The sequence below is a fragment of the Ranitomeya imitator genome, chromosome 3, assembly GCF_032444005.1.
Source record: "Ranitomeya imitator isolate aRanImi1 chromosome 3, aRanImi1.pri, whole genome shotgun sequence".
NCBI classification, from domain to species: Eukaryota; Metazoa; Chordata; class Amphibia; order Anura; family Dendrobatidae; genus Ranitomeya; species Ranitomeya imitator.
The window spans coordinates 702243982-702261805 of record NC_091284.1 but is presented as its reverse complement, the minus strand read 5'-3'; positions in this window follow the sequence as shown (position 1 = coordinate 702261805).

Here is a 17824-nt window from a genome sequence, read left to right as displayed (position 1 = left end):
AATGAATGGAACATTGTTTCTAGCTTGTTGACCATGAGGTACAAGTGGCAGAAGCAGGAGTAGGATGCACATGTAATTAGAAGGAGGAAAGGGGTTTGTATGGGAAGGGATGGACGTGATCTCAAGTAGCATAAAATAACGTTTTGGATGACTATAGGTTGGGATGATGTCATCTGGAGGGCTTAAAAACTGTTGCGAAATCCAGTCCTTGTTAAATTTTATCAGAGTCAGCCTGTCTGCATTCTCTGTAGTGTGCGTGTATCTGTGATGATCACCCCAGCGGCACTCAAAGCATGCTCTGACACCACACTAGCAGCAGGGCAGGCCAGCACCTCCAAGGCATATAAGGAGAGGTCTGGCCATCTGTGCAGCTTGGGTACCCAGTAATTAAATGGAACCGAAGCATCAGGAAGGATGCAGGTATGGTCACTTAGATACTCGTTGATCATGTTGTTAAACTTCTGCCTCCTTGACATTGTTACTGGTCCACATAGCCCTTGCTGATGAGCCGGTTTATTGAAGATGGCCCAGTTTGTGGACATTTTCCCCCCCACCTCTTTTGGGCCTGCTGGGCGTGTCTCTCCCCATTAATGCATTCTGTTGCAAAGACCTGGTACTTCTGCTACCAGAGGTGTCTGAGTCTGATGTTGTCATCAAATGATCGACAACGGCCCTCTTGATTGATTCAATTGTGAAACCCCTTGGTAACTGCAACAGTAGCAAAGAAAATTTGTCCTTGTACAGTGGGTCGAGAAAGCTGGCCAACCAGTATAGGTTGCTGTTGAAAATGTGGATCACGCGAGGGTCTTGGGACAGACAATTAGACATGAACTGTGCCATGTGTGCCAAGCTGCAATGAGGCAAATGTTCTGTGGCCCCACAATACCCATCCTCTCCTCACACTGACTCTCCTCCTCCTCCTCCTCCTCCATCTCCTTCTCTCCAGCCCACCCATGCTGGACAAACCTGAAGCTGGGGTTGGGAGTAGCATCATGGTTCCCCTTGGTACCACATAAAAATAAGTCCTCTCCCTCCTCATGTTCCTCATTTTCATCACTCAATCTTGCCTCATCATCATGCTGGGCTGGTTAGGATCACCTAGTATGAAATCATGCTCCATACCCTCCTGATGGGCACTCAAAGATTCCATGTTTAGATTATGCAGCAAATCTTTCAACATGCATAGTATCGGAATGATAACGCTGATAATAGCCTGATCACCGCTCATGAGGTTGGTGCAGTACTCAAAGTTATCAAGCACCTTATAAATGTCAGCGATCCACACCCACTCAACAGTTGTAATGTGTTTTGGCTAAGTCGCAGTCTGACGGGCATGTTTAAGCTGGTATTCAGAAAGTGCCCTCTGCTGCTCACTAATCCTTGCCAACATATGATATGTTGAGTTCCACCATATGGGCAGGTCGCAAATGAGTTGGTGATTTGGCAAATTAAATTGCTTTTGAAGCGCTGCAAGATCGGCAACAGCGGTAGAGGAATGGTGGAAAAGGGCACAAATGCGTCGTACCTTCTTAAGTAGGTACGGCAACCCAGGGTATGTTTTGATAAATTTCTGAACCACTATGTTCAGCACGTGAGCCATGCATGACACGTGTACCAGCTTCCAGAGCTTTAATGATGCCACCAGGTTACGCCCATTATCGCAGAAAACCAGACCGGGTTCAAGTTGCAGTAGGGAGAGTCACTGATCGGTCTGTTGTTTTATTCCTTGCCACAGCTCTGCTGCAGTGTGTGGTGTTTGACCTAAACAGATCAGTTTCAGCAGCGCGTATTGCCGCTTTGCCGATGCGCTGCTGCACAGTTCCCAACTAGGGAGTGATGTGGAGGGTAATTCAGCATAGGATGAGGAGGCGGAGGAGGAAGAGTGGAGACAGGATGTATATGATGATGTAGAAACCATGACTGAGGTTGGGCACGCTATACGTGGCGTGGGTAGGATAAGTGATGTTCCATTTTGCGACTTTGACCCAACCTCTACCAGGTTCAGCCAGTGTGCCGTGACAGAAATGTATCGGACCTTCCCGGTTAAGGCGTTGGTGAGAGCACGCTTTAGATTATTTGACATGTGCTGGTGTAACGCAGGGACGGCACACCAGGAATAATAGTGCTGGCTGGGAACAGAGAATCGTGGGGCAGCCACAGCCAAAAGATCATGGAAAGACTGTGTCCCCACAAGCCTAAGCAGCAACATCTCCATGGCTAGCAACTTGGCAATGTGCGCGTTTAGTATTTGTGCTTGTGGGTTGGTATTTATGCTTCCTTTCATAGATCTGGGGCACGGACAACTGGGCACTTGGCTGGGACAAACAAGTGTATGGGATTGTTGTGTCCTGTGTCTCTGCAACCGCAGCTTGGGAGCAGGAGGTATGAGCACCTGCTTCATAGCCAGCAGATTGGGAAGGACGGATCACAGGCGACATGGCAGTGGTTTGACCCACAGACACTGATTTGGTACTCTGTTGTTCCACCCACCGACTAGGGTGCTTGGCTGCCATGTGTTTACGCATACTGGTGGTGCCCTGGTTGCCTTTGCCCTGGCCTCTGCTCAGCTTCGCATGGCAGATGCTACAGATGACAATCTTTGGTTCAGAAGGACTATCCGAAAAAAAATTCCCAGACAGAGGATGAATGCCCCCTTGCCTTGACTTGGGGACTTGGCAACCGTTGATACACTTCGCACTCTGCTCAAACCAGTAGCCCTTAGTGCCTTTGTTGGTGCTACGTATCCACCTTCTTCCTTTGTGCTGCTGTGTTGGCTATGTATACCAACGGTCCAGGTCGGATCAGTGGACTCATCATCAACCACCTCGTCGTCCATGTCATCCTCCTTCCATGTTGATATTGTCGGATGGTCAGATGGCAACAGTGTCTCATCATCATCAGCCTCCACCTCTTGAGCCGGTATATCACGTGGCTGAAAGTGGCTTTCTTCTGTCCGTGGGTTTTCAAATATTTGGCCATGAACAGACGATACCTCCTCACGTTCCTCTTCAATGTTGCGCATTGAGAGGCGAGAGGCAACCAAAGGATCATATGTACCAAACAGATCATCGGAGTGGCCAAGCATGGGTGAAATGTTTCCTGTGACTGCTGAGGGGGGGGGGGGGGAGTAGGAACAGGTTGAGGATTTGATGACCCAGCATTCTGTGTATGGACAGTAGACTGTGTGGTCATGGAGGATTGGGTGCTATTAGAAAATTTCATTGAGGCCTTATCTGCCATCCAAGACGGTATCTGTTCTTGCTCTTCTGGCTTCCAGACACGTTTACGTTCCAGACCGGCAATTTTCACCAGGAACATAGATGCATCAACCTTCTTGTGTCTCCCAGACTCAGGCACCACTGACATACCCACGCCCACGTCCCTGTCCCTTCACAACAGGCTTTTTGGGAATGTGAGTTTTTTGTGACATAGTTGCAGATGTTCAGATGCAGATATTGTGGAACAAGGAGCAGTTCGTGCTTTGTGGAAGGTAGCACTACAGCCTAGTACTGCTTTGTGTTTTACAAACAGGAGGACTGTCTGCAATGTAAAAAAAATTGGCCTGAGTTTAACGCCGAATATTTTGCTCGCCAGTCACCGCAGAAGACATCGGAGCTGGCTGCGTGTCAGTTCTGCAGTAATGTGCGTGCTATTCGGTGTGCAAACAGCAACGTAAAGGCAAAAAAAAGGCCTGAATTTAATGCCGAATATTTTGCTCGCTAGTCACCAAAAGAAAACAACGGAGCTGGCTGTGTGTCAGTTGTGCAGTAACGTGCGTTCTATTTAAAGAGCAAACAGCACCATAAAGGCAAAAAAATGTACCTGAGTTTAACGCCGAATATTTTGCTCGCCAGTCACAACAGAAGACAACAGTGCTGGCTGTGTGTCAGTTTTGCAGTACCGTGCGTGCTTTTTGGTGTGCAAACAGCACCGCAAGAGCAAAATAATTGGCTTGCAGGGGTAAATGTGACCCCAAAAATAGCTGGGAAAACTGTCACTACTCCGTGACCTTATACAGTACTTTCAGCAAGAGCTGAGATATTGAGGTACTATGTAACTCTCCTGCCTGTCTCCCTGTACTACTACAGTAACCTACTACTAGAATAGCTCTCAAAAGAGCTTTTGTGTTTTTTTAGATGATTTCTGGACGATTTCCAAAAGCACAACTCTCCCTAACAGCTGCTCACACTCTCCCTATGCTAGCACTAGCTGTGTTCCGGATGCAATTTGCCGAAATGGCACCGGAAGGCATGTGTAGAGCCAATGACTCATAGCCTACTATGATGACTCATCTATGACGCTGCGCAGCCAGCCAATCACAGTAATGCCTCCCACAACTAGGAAGGCTGCGGTATTACTGTGATTGGCTAATGCTGGGTGGGAGATACGAATATTGCGAGGCGAGTAGTGAAATACTCGCTAGGATTCGAGAACCGCGAGTACCGAATCCTAACAAATATACTCGCTCATCCCTAGTGATAATCTCATTCTCGACGGCCCGTTTTTAGATGGTATCAAGTTGAACACAGTACGCAAATAGAGGGTTACAGTGGGGCAAAAAAGTATTTAGTCAGTCAGCAATAGTGCAAGTTCCACCACTTAAAAAGATGAGAGGCGTCTGTAATTTACATCATAGGTAGACCTCAACTATGGGAGACAAACTGAGAAAAAAAAATCCAGAAAATCACATTGTCTGTTTTTTTATCATTTTATTTGCATATTATGGTGGAAAATAAGTATTTGGTCAGAAACAAACAATCAAGATTTCTGGCTCTCACAGACCTGTAACTTCTTCTTTAAGAGTCTCCTCTTTCCTCCACTCATTACCTGTAGTAATGGCACCTGTTTAAACTTGTTATCAGTATAAAAAGACACCTGTGCACACCCTCAAACAGTCTGACTCCAAACTCCACTATGGTGAAGACCAAAGAGCTGTCAAAGGACACCAGAAACAAAATTGTAGCCCTGCACCAGGCTGGGAAGACTGAATCTGCAATAGCCAACCAGCTTGGAGTGAAGAAATCAACAGTGGGAGCAATAATTAGAAAATGACATACAAGACCACTGATAATCTCCCTCGATCTGGGGCTCCACGCAAAATCCCACCCCGTGGGGTCAGAATGATCACAAGAACGGTGAGCAAAAATCCCAGAACCACGCGGGGGGACCTAGTGAATGAACTGCAGAGAGCTGGGACCAATGTAACAAGGCCTACCATAAGTAACACACTACGCCACCATGGACTCAGATCCTGCAGTGCCAGACGTGTCCCACTGCTTAAGCCAGTACATGTCCGGGCCCTTCTGAAGTTTGCTAGAGAGCATTTGGATGATCCAGAGGAGTTTTTTGGAGAATGTCCTATGGTCTGATGAAACCAAACTGGAACTGTTTGGTAGAAACACAACTTGTCATGTTTGGAGGAAAAAGAATACTGAGTTGCATCCATCAAACACCATACCTACTGTAAAGCATGGTGGTGGAAACATCATGCTTTGGGGCTGTTTCTCTGCAAAGGGGCCAGGACGACTGATCCGGGTACATGAAAGAATGAATGGGGCCATGTATCGTGAGATTTTGAGTGCAAACCTCCTTCCATCAGCAAGGGCATTGAAGATGAAACGTGGCTGGGTCTTTCAACATGACAATGATCCAAAGCACACCGCCAGGGCAACGAAGGAGTGGCTTCGTAAGAAGCATTTCAAGGTCCTGGAGTGGCCTAGCCAGTCTCCAGATCTCAACCCTATAGAAAACCTTTGGAGGGAGTTGAAAGTCCGTGTTGCCAAGCGAAAAGCCAAAAACATCACTGCTCTAGAGGAGATCTGCATGGAGGAATGGGCCAACATACCAACAACAGTGTGTGGCAACCTTGTGAAGACTTACAGAAAACGTTTGACCTCTGTCATTGCCAACAAAGGATATATTACAAAGTATTGAGATGAAATTTTGTTTCTGACCAAATACTTATTTTCCACCATAATATGCAAATAAAATGTTAAAAAAACAGACAATGTGATTTTCTGGTTTTTTTTTTCCTCAGTTTGTCTCCCATAGTTGAGGTCTACCTATGATGTAAATTACAGACGCCTCTCATCTTTTTAAGTGGTGGAACTTGCACTATTGCTGACTGACTAAATACTTTTTTGCCCCACTGTATATGTCAGTTTCTGCAACAGGTGGTGTTGTTTTATTGGTGATACGCCTCTCTCTCATACAGGAAGAGTTAAAGCAAGTCTCAGTGTTAGCAAAACCTGAATGAATACAGGATTAGCCAGGCAGGGCATGATCATAAAGTGATAGCTAGTGAGAGCTCCCTTACATTGTTCAGAAGAGCGCAGCTATTGGATAGTGGGCACAACGTAACACATTGACCCATATGTCCTTGTACCGGGAAGGCCCCCAGCATAACCTCTTATGCATATGTAACGTTCCTCACAAGTGATGTGCCACCATCCTGCAAGTGTCCACAAGGGGCACCAAACTCCATCCTTCATGCTCCTTATACACTTAACACTGTCTATATTATGCACCATGCTAACCAGTGTTTTTTTTAATGTGTGGATGAAAATAGTGTCTCATTGTCTGGGTTTGTATGAGGTTGTGCCAGAGGTTGATAGAAGCACGAGAGGAATGTCATGCTTCTTTCTGTTCTGGGAAAGCATTGAACTTAGGATTCGTTGTTCTCAGGGAAATAACTTAGATTTCCTAGGCACAGAAGCAAAATCTTTAACAGTGCTCCCCAGTATTATATGTAATTCAAAGCAGAGCACAGATATAGGGTCAGCAGAGGTTGGAGTTGTACCAAGTCCTGGTGCCAGAAGGCGAAAAGTTCCTTCTGCCATGTAAGAAGACAGCAGAATTATGAGCGCCACATAGTAAGTGAGGGGCCCTGTTACATATTTGGCACTTTGGTAACTTTGCTCAAAGTTACACCTCTAATGTATAGTAGTGGTGCCAATTATTTAACCTGATGCCAACTCGAGTAGCGAGCACTTGCACTCAACACTAGCCGCCATATCGTTATCATTTTTTTACTTTTGAAAATTCCCCAATTCTAACTCCAACCCTAACACAGCCCTAACCTCAACACACCCCTAACCCTAACCACAACCCCAACACAACCCAAACTCTAACAGAACGCTAACCCCAACCCTAACCCTTAACCCCAACCTTAACCCCTAACACAACCCTAACCTGTACACAACATTAACCCCCACCCTAACACTAACACAAACCTAACCCCAACCCTAACACATGCCTAACCCTAACAACCCTAACCACAGCTCTAACCCCTACTCCTCCTTGGTCAGACCTCATCTGGAATACTGTGTTCAATTCTGAGCACCACATTTTAAAAAATACATTGAACAACTAGAGCAAGTTCAAATAAGAGCTATCAGGATGATGAGTGGACTGCAAAGTACAGTGCCTTGTGAGTATTCGGCTCCCTGGAACTTTTCAACCTTTTCCCACATATCATGCTTCAAACATAAAGATACCAAATGTAAATTTTTGGTGAAGAATCAACAACAAATGGAACACAATTGTGAAGTTGAATGAAATTTATTGGTTATTTTAAATTTTTTTGGAAATTCAAAGACTGAAAAGTGGGGCGTGCAATATTTTTCGGCCCCTTTAACTTAATACTTTGTTGCGCCACCTTTTGCTGCGATTACAGCTGCAAGTCACTTGGGATATGTCTCTATCAGTTTTGCACATCGAGAGACTGAAATTCTTGCCCATTCGTCCTTGGCAAACAGCTCGAGCTCAGTGAGGTTTGATGGAGATCATTTGTGAACAGCAGTTTTCAGCTCTTTCCACAGATTCTCAATTAGATTGAGGTCTTGACTTTGACTTGGCCATTCTAACACCTGGATACGTTTATTTTTTAACCATTCCATTGTAGATTTTGCTCTATGTTTGGGATCATTGTCTTGTTGGAAGACAAATCTCCATCCCAGTCTCAGGTCTTTTGTAGACTCAAACAAGTTTTCTTCAAGAAAGGTCTGGTCCTGTATTTGGCTCCATCCATCTTCACATTAATTTTAACCATCTTCCCTCTCCCTGCTGAAGAAACGCAGGCACAATCCATGATGCTGCCACCACTATGTTTGACAGTGGGGATGGTGTGTTCAGGGTGATGAGCTGTGTTGCCTTTACGCCAAACATATCTTTTGGCATTGCTGCCAAAAAGTTCGATTTTGGTTTCATCTGACCAGAGCACCTTCTTCCACATGTTTGGTGTGTCCCCGAGGTGGCTTGTTGCAAACTTTAAATGACACTCTTTGTCATTTGGATATCTTTGAGAAATGGCTTTCTTCTTTCTACTCTTCCATAAAGGCCAGATTTGTGCAGTGTACGACTGATTGTTGTCCTATGGACAGACTGCCCCACCTCAGCTGTAGATCTCTGCAGTTCATCCAGAGTGATCATGGGCCTCTTGGCTGCATCTCTGATCAGTCTTCTCCTTGTTTGAGATGAAAGTTTAGAGGGACGGCCGGGTCTTGGTAGATTTGCAGTGGTATGATACTCCTTCCATTTCAATATGATCGCTTGCATAGTGCTCCTTGGGGTGTTTAAAGTTTTTTAAATAATTTTGTATTCAAATACGGCTTTAAACTTCTCCACAACAGTATCACAGACTTGCCTGTGGTGTTCCTTGGTCTTCATGATGCTCTCTGTGCTTCAAACAGAACCTTGAGACTATCACAGAGCAGGGGCATTTATACAGAGACTTGATTACACACAGATGGATTATATTTATCATCATTAGGCATTTAGGACAACATTGGATCATTCAGAGATCCACAATGAACTTCTGGAGTGAGTTTGCTGCACTGAGAGTAAAGGGGCCGAATAATATTGCACACCCCACTTTTCAGTTTTTGAATTTCCACAAAAAATTTACAATAAACAATAAATTTCGCTCTTCACAATTGTGCTCCACTTGTTGTTGATTCTCCACCAAAAATTTACATTTGGTATCTTTAAGTTTGGAGCATGATATGTGGGAAAAGGTTGAAAAGTTCCAGGGAGCCAAATACTTTTGCAAGGCACTGCATGTGCTATGTGGATCGATTAAAGGATCTTGGAATGATTAGCTTCAAAGAAAAAAGGCTAAAGGTACCTTCACATTAAGCGACGCTGCAGCGATACCGACAACGATCCGGATCGCTGCAGCGTCGCTGTTTGGTCGCTGGAGAGCTGTCACACAGACCGCTCTCCAGCGACCAACGATGTCGGTAACCAGGGTAAACATCGGGTAACTAAGCGCAGGGCCGCGCTTAGTAACCCGATGTTTACCCTGGTTACCATCCTAAAAGTAAAAAAAAACAAACAGTACATACTTACCTACAGCCGTCTGTCCTCCAGCGCTGTGCTCTGCTCTCCTCCTGTACTGTCTGTGTGAGCACAGCGGCCGGAAAGCAGAGCGGTGACGTCACCGCTCTGCTTTCCGGCCGCTGTGCTCACACAGACAGTACAGGAGGAGAGCAGAGCACAGCGCTGGAGGACAGACGGCTGTAGGTAAGTATGTACTGTTTTTTTTTTTTTACTTTTAGGATGGTAACCAGGGTAAACATCGGGTTACTAAGCGCGGCCCTGAGCTTAGTTACCCGATGTTTACCCTGGTTACCAGTGAAGACATCGCTGGATCGGTGTCACACACGCCGATCCAGCGATGTCAGGAGGAGTCCAGCGACGAAATAAAGTTCTGGACTTTATTCAGCGACCAACGATCTCCCAGCAGGGGCCTGATCGTTGGTCGCTGTCACACATAACGATTTCATTAACGATATCATTGCTACGTCACAAAAAGCAACGATATCGTTAACAATATCGTTATGTGTGAAGGTACCTTAAGAGTAGACTTAATAGCGGTTGTGAAAAAGTCACTGGTAAAGTACAGAAGGGGAGATATGTTTCACTGTGCTTAATGGCGCCAGTGGTGTAAAACCCAGAGATTTTCCTACAACACACTAAATGCTGTGAAGGTTTAAGAGCTGATTTGTATAATGGGCTGGGTTTTTGTTGACAATCATAGAGTGGGTGGGAGATTGTCCACCTTATCTCCACCGTAGGGTATGTCTGGGGCTTAAGTAGCTGGCCTCCAGAGGTAGTAGGTGTTCAGTGTCTGGAGAGGAACACTCCAGAGAAGGGGTTATGCTGGAACCAACCTGAACCGTGTGTTCTGCTAATGGTAAGTGGGAGGAACCCTGCTCTCAGAAGGACTGTTCTTTGTGCTACCATTTTGTTCTGTTTTCCTGAGAGGGCCATGTTTGTTTTACTTCACCATGGTTTATGCTGCATATAATAAACCAAAGGAAGTTCTTAAGGAGACAGTGTTCCCGTGTCTACCTTCATGTATTGCCGAGTGAGCTGACCTGCCACCATGTCTACAAATATCTGAAGGGATGTCACAGTGTAGAGGGATCATCATTATTCTCATTTGCACATGGAAACACAAGAAGCAATGGAATAGAAACGGAAATGGAGAAGATACAGATAAGATATTAGAAAAAGGTTTTTGACAGTGACGGTGATCAACATGTGGAACAGGCTGTCATGAGAGGTGGTGAGTAGGGTTGAGCGAAACGGGTCAAACATTTTCAAAAGTCGCCGACTTTTGACAAAGTCGGGTTTCATGAAACCCGATCCGACCAATGTGCGGGGTCGGCCATGCGGTACGCGACTTTCGCGCCAAAGTCGCGTTTCAATGACGCGAAAAGCGCCATTTCTCAGCCAATGAAGGTAAACGCAGAGTGTGGGCAGCGTGATGACATAGGTCCTGGTCCCCACCATCTTAGAGAAGGGCATTGCAGTGATTGGCTTGCTGTCCGCGGCATCACAGGGGCTATAAAGGGGCGTTCCTGCCGACCGCCATGTTACTGCTGCTGATCTGAGCCTAGGGAGAGGTTGCTGCCGCTTCGTCAGAAGCAGGGATAGCGTTAGGCAGGGTCCATTAACCACCAAACCGCTTGTGCTGTAGCGATTTCCACTGCCCAACACCACCTTCGGTGTGCAGGGACAGTGGAAGCTACATTTTTTTATTTTTTTTTCCCCCTCAGCGCTGTAGCTCATTGGGCTGCCCTAGAAGGCTCCCTGATAGCTGCATTGCTGTGTGTACGCCGCTGTGCAAACCAACTGCTTTTTTCAAAGCACAAATCCTCTTGTTCCTTCCTTTCTGCACAGCTATCTTGTTTGTTTGTCCACACTTTTTATTTAATTTGTGCATCAGTCCACTCCTTATTGCTGCCTGCCATACCTGGCTGAGATTACTGCAGGGAGATAGTAATTGAAGGACAGTTCCTTTTTTTTTTTTTGTTTTGTGGGAGATTAAGATTGGCATTTCTGCTAGGGTGCCATCCCTGTCTGTGTCATCTCTCACTCAGTGGGCCATAGAAAGCCTATTTATTTTTTTGCGTGATTTGGGTTCTAAAATCTACCTGAAAAAATCACTACATCAATCAGTGGGAGAAAAATATTGGCCTCAGGGCTTGTGTGCCACTCCTTACTCCTGTGTGTGCCATCTCTCAGTGGGCCATAGAAAGCCTATTTATTTTTTTGCTTGATTTGGGTTCCAAAATCTACCTGAAAAAATCAATAAATCAATCAGTGGGAGATTAATATTGGGCTTGTGTGCCAGTCCTAAGCGTGCCATCTCTCTCTCTCAGATAGTGGGCCATAGAAAGCCTATTTATTATTTTTTTTATTGGGTTTATAAATTTTCCCTGGAAAAAAAAAAAAAGTGGGAGATTAATATTGGCCTCTGGGCTTGTGTGCCAGTCCTGAGCGTGCCATCTCTCTCACAAATAGTGGGCCATAGAAAGCCTATTTATTTTTTTGGTTGATTTGGGTTCTAAATTCTACCTGAAAAAAATCAATAAATCAATCAGTGGGAGATAAATATTGGCCTCTGGGCTTGTGTGCCACTCTTGACTCCTGTGTGCGTCCTCTCTCACTCAGTGGGCCCTAGAAAGCCTATTTTTTGTTTTATTTGTTTTCTAAATTCTCCCTGAAAAAATCATTTTATTTTATTTGGTTTCTAAATTATTCCTGAAAAAAATCATTTTTTTTGTTTTTTTGTTTTTCTAAAGTCTCCCTGAAAAAAAAAAAAAAAATCAAATCAGTGGGAGATTGATATTGCCCTTTCTGCTTGTGTGCCAGTCTTGACTCCTGGGTGTGCCATCTCTCTCTCTCCAATTGTGGGCCATAGAAAGCCTATTAATTTTTTTGCTTGATTTGGGTTCCAAAATCTACCTGAAAAAATCACTAAATCAATCAGTGGGAGATAAATATTGGCCTCTGGGCTTGTGTGCCACTCCTGACTCCTGTGTGCGTCCTCTCTCACTCAGTGGGCCCTAGAAAGCCTATTTTTTGTTTTATTTGTTTTCTAAATTCTCCCTGAAAAAATCATTTTATTTTATTTGGTTTCTAAATTATTCCTGAAAAAAATCATTTTTTTTGTATTTTTTTTTTCTAAAGTCTCCCTGAAAAAAAAAACAAAAAACAAATCAGTGGGAGATTAATATTGCCCTTTCTGCTTGTGTGCCAGTCTTGACTCCTGGGTGTGCCATCTCTCTCTCTCCAATTGTGGGCCATAGAAAGCCTATTAATTTTTTTGCTTGATTTGGGTTCCAAAATCTACCTGAAAAAATCACTTAATCAATCAGTGGGAGATAAATATTGGCCTCTGGGCTTGTGTGCCACTCCTGACTCCTGTGTGCGTCCTCTCTCACTCAGTGGGCCCTAGAAAGCCTATTTTTTGTTTTATTTGTTTTCTAAATTCTCCCTGAAAAAATCATTTTATTTTATTTGGTTTCTAAATTATTCCTGAAAAAAATCATTTTTTTTGTATTTTTTTTTCTAAAGTCTCCCTGAAAAAAAAAAAAAATCAAATCAGTGGGAGATTAATATTGCCCTTTCTGCTTGTGTGCCAGTCTTGACTCCTGGGTGTGCCATCTCTCTCTCTCCAATTGTGGGCCATAGAAAGCCTATTAATTTTTTTGCTTCATTTGGGTTCCAAAATCTACCTGAAAAAATCACTAAATCAATCAGTGGGAGATAAATATTGGCCTCTGGGCTTGTGTGCCACTCCTGACTCCTGTGTGCGTCCTCTCTCACTCAGTGGGCCCTACAAAGCCTATTTTTTTTTTATTTGTTTTCTAAATTCTCCCTGAAACAATCATTTTATTTTATTTTGTTTCTAAATTCTATTCATTTTTTTGTATTTTTTTTTCTAAAGTCTCCCTGAAAAAAAAAAAAAAAATCAAATCAGTGGGAGATTAATATTGCCCTTTCTGCTTGTGTGCCAGTCTTGACTCCTGGGTGTGCCATCTCTCTCTCTCCAATTGTGGGCCATAGAAAGCCTATTAATTTTTTTGCTTGATTTGGGTTCCAAAATCTACCTGAAAAAATCACTAAATCAATCAGTGGGAGATAAATATTGGCCTCTGGGCTTGTGTGCCACTCCTGACTCCTGTGTGCGTCCTCTCTCACTCACTGGGCCCTAGAAAGGCTATTTTATGTTTTATTTGTTTTCTAAATTCTCCCTGAAAAAATCATTTCATTTTATTTGGTTTATAAATTCTTCCTTAAAAAATCATTTTTTTTTTTTTTCTAAAGTCTCCTTTTTTAAAAAAAAACCACAAATCAGTGGGAGATTAATATTTACATTTGCGCTTCAGTGACAGTCCTGCGTGTGTGGCATCTCTCTCATTTGTTGCCACCAACAACAGAGTGTGTAACATTGTGCCTGATTTTCGTTGTGGTCTCACCCACCTGTAAAGGGGTAGCTAAATCATACTGAAGTTATAGCTCACCGTGTAAGTTGTGTGACTGCAACAAATACCGTTAGTTTGGTAACGTTTTTAAAACAATGAGGAAGTCTGGTGGAAGAGGTCGTGGCCGGGGGCTTTCATTGTCAGCTGGTAATGAGGGTAGTGGTAGTGGTGGAGCATCAGGTGGTCGTGGGAAAAAAAATATTGCACCTAAGTCTGGAGCTGTGGAGCCAGGTTCGTCGTCTGGCTACACAAGGCCTCGAACGCTCCCTTTTCTGGGAGTAGGAAAACCGCTTTTAAAGCCGGAGCAGCAAGAGCAAGTTTTGGCTTATCTTGCTGACTCAGCCTCTAGCTCTTTTGCCTCCTCTCGTGAAACTGGTAAAAGTAAAAGCAGCGCGTCGTTAGTGGATGTTCACGGTCAGGGACAAGTCGCTTCCTTGTCCTCTTCAGCAAAAACAACAACAGAGAAGAATGCAGCAGGCGACACAACGGGTTACTCCATGGAGCTCTTTACACATACCGTCCCTGGCTTAGAAAGTGAAGCAGTTAACAGTCCATGCCCATTACAAGTTGAATCTGACATGGAGTGCACTGATGCACAGCCACAGCCAGACTACTATGCTGGTCCTTTGACTCAGACCACAACATTGCCCTCGCAGGGTGCTGATCAAGAATCAGACCCTGATGAGACTATGTTGCCCCATCACGAACGCTATACCACCGACCGACAAGGTGACACAGACGAAGTTGCACACGAGCTACAAGAAGAGGTAATAGATGACCCAGTTCTTGACCCCGATTGGCAGCCATTGGGGGAACAGGGTGCAGGCGGCAGCAGTTCTGAAGCGGAGGAGGAGGGGCCGCAGCAGGCATCAACATCGCAACAGGTTCCATCTGCCGGGCCCGTATCTTGCCCAAAACGCGTGGCAAAGTCAAAACCTGTTGGAGGACAGCGTGGCCATCCGGTTAAAGCTCAGTCTGCAATGCCTGAAAAGGTATCCGATGCTAGAAAGAGTGCAGTCTGGCATTTTTTTAAACAACATCCAATTGATCAGCGCAAAGTCATCTGTCAAAAATGTTCAACTACCTTAAGCAGAGGGCAGAATCTGAAAAGTCTCAATACAAGTTGCATGCATAGACATTTAACCACCATGCATTTGCAAGCTTGGACTAACTACCAAACGTCCCTTAAGGTTGTAGCACCCTCGGCCAATGAAGCTAGTCATCAACGCAACATCCCTTCCGGCAGTGTAGGGCCACCATTTTCTGCACCACCTGCAGTATCTGTGCAGGTTTCTTTGCCAGGCCAAAGAAGTCAGGGTCAGGGAATCACCAGTTTCGTAGTAGGAAACACTGCATCTAGGGCACCGGCGGCAACAATACCATCTCCCACCGTCTCTCAGTCTGCCATGTCCACCGGCACCCCCGCTAGTTCCACGATCTCCAGCTCTCCAGTCCAGCTCACCCTACATGAGACTATGGTTAGAAAAAGGAAGTACTTAGCCTCGCATCCGCGTACACAGGGTTTGAACGCCCACAGAGCTAGACTAATCTCGTTAGAGATGATGCCCTACCGGTTAGTTGAAAGCGAAGCTTTCAAAGCCCTGATGGACTACGCTGTACCACGCTACGAGCTACCCAGTCGACACTTTTTTTCCAGAAAAGCCATCCCAGCCCTCCACCAGCATGTTAAAGAGCGCATCGTCCATGCACTCAGGCAATCTGTGAGCACAAAGGTGCACCTGACAACAGATGCATGGACCAGTAGGCATGGCCAGGGATGTTACGTGTCCATCACGGCACACTGGGTAAATGTGGTGGATGCAGGGTCCACAGGGGACAGCAAGTTTGGGACAGTTCTGCCTAGCCCACGGTCTAGGAAACAGTTGGCTGTAGCCATTCGCACCCCCTCCTCCTCGTCCTCCTGCAGAAGCGAGACCTCGTCCACAGACCGCAGTCGCACAACCACTCCATCCGTAGCTGCCACTGTTGCACACCAGGTCTCCCATTATGGGGCAGCTACTGGCAAACGTCAGCAGGCTGTATTGGCTATGAAGTGTTTGGGCGACAACAGACACACCGCTGAAGTTCTGTCCGAGTTCTTGCAGAAAGAAACGCAGTCGTGGCTGGGCACTGTAGATCTTGAGGCAGGCAAGGTAGTGAGTGATAACGGAAGGAATTTCATGGCTGCCATCTCCATTTCCCAACTGAAACACATTCCTTGCCTGGCTCACACCTTAAACCTGGTGGTGCAGTGCTTCCTGAAAAGTTATCCGGGGTTATCCGACCTGCTCCTCAAAGTGCGTGGACTTTGCTCACATATCCGCCGTTCGCCCGTACACTCCAGCCGTATGCAGACCTATCAGCGTTCTTTGAACCTTCCCCAGCATCGCCTAATCATAGACGTTGCAACAAGGTGGAACTCAACACTGCACATGCTTCAGAGACTGTGTGAACAGAGGCGGGCTGTTATGTTTTTGTGGGAGGATACACATACACGGGCAGGCAGTAGGATGGCAGACATGGAGTTGTCAGGTGTGCAGTGGTCGAAGATTCAAGACATGTGTCAAGTCCTTCAGTGTTTTGAGGAATGCACACGGCTGGTTAGTGCAGACAACGCCATAATAAGCATGAGCATCCCCCTAATGCGTCTGCTGATGCAAAGTTTGACGCACATAAAGGATCAGGCGTCTGCAGCTGAGGAAGAGGAAAGCCTTGATGACAGTCAGCCATTGTCTGGCCAGGGCAGTGTACAGGACGAGGTAGCGGGCGAAGAGGAGGAGGAGGACGAGGAGGATGATGGGGATGATTATATTTTTAATGAGGAAGCTTTTCCGGGGCCAGTGGAAATTGTTGGCGCGGCAAGGCCGGGTTCTGGTTTTTGGAGGGACACAAGTGACGTGGATTTGCCTGAAACTGCCCCTCAACCAAGCACAACCACAGATTTGAGAACTGGAACTTTGGCCCACATGGCGGATTATGCCTTACGTATCCTCAAAAGGGACACACGCATAACAAAAATGATGAACGATGACGATTACTGGTTGGCCTTCCTCCTTGATCCTCGCTATAAAGGCAAATTGCAAAATATAATGCCACATGAGAACTTGGAACTAATATTAGCAACCAAACAATCAACTCTTGTTGACCATTTGCTTCTGGCATTCCCTGCACACAGCGCCCGTGATCGTTCTAACACGAGCTGCAGGGGCCAGCAGACCAGAGGTGTTAGAGGGGCAGAAATCAGAAGTGTCGTTGGCCAGAGGGGTTTTCTGACCAGGTTGTGGAGTGATTTTGCTATGACCGCAGACAGGACAGGTACTGCAGCATCAATTCAAAGTGACAGGAGACAACATTTGTCCAGTATGGTTACTAACTATTTTTCATCCCTTATCGACGTTCTCCCTCAACCGTCATTCCCATTTGATTACTGGGCATCAAAATTAGACACCTGGCCAGAATTGGCAGAATATGCATTGCAGGAGCTTGCTTGCCCGGCAGCTAGTGTCCTATCAGAAAGAGTATTCAGTGCTGCAGGTTCAATACTAACAGAAAAAAGGACTTGTCTGGCTACCCAAAATGTAGATGATCTAACCTTCATTAAAATGAACCACAACTGGATTTCGAAATCTTTTGCCCCACCTTGCCCGGCTGACACCTAGCTTTCCTATGTAAAGGTCTTGCCTGTGGACTATTCTGAACGACTTTTCCAATCTCGTAATTTGCAGCACCTGATTGTCCAGCATCCGACATGTTAACACCTCCCTAAATGGCCAAAGTCCCCACACGGGGCCGTGGTATCGCCACTTGGCGCCAGCACCCGTGAGAGTACTGTTTGTCTGAAGAGGTGGGTGTGCCCGCTTTTGGTCGACGGCACTGCCACTAGGTCCCTCATAGTACAATAAAGTGTCTGGCGGTGGTGGTGCGCACCCAACGTCAGACACACCGTTGTAATATGAGGGTCCCTGGGCCTGTACCGCCGGCCACAAGACAGTCCCCCCCCCAGGTCAAACAGTGCTCTACCACTTGCAAAATTTTCTCTCACAGCT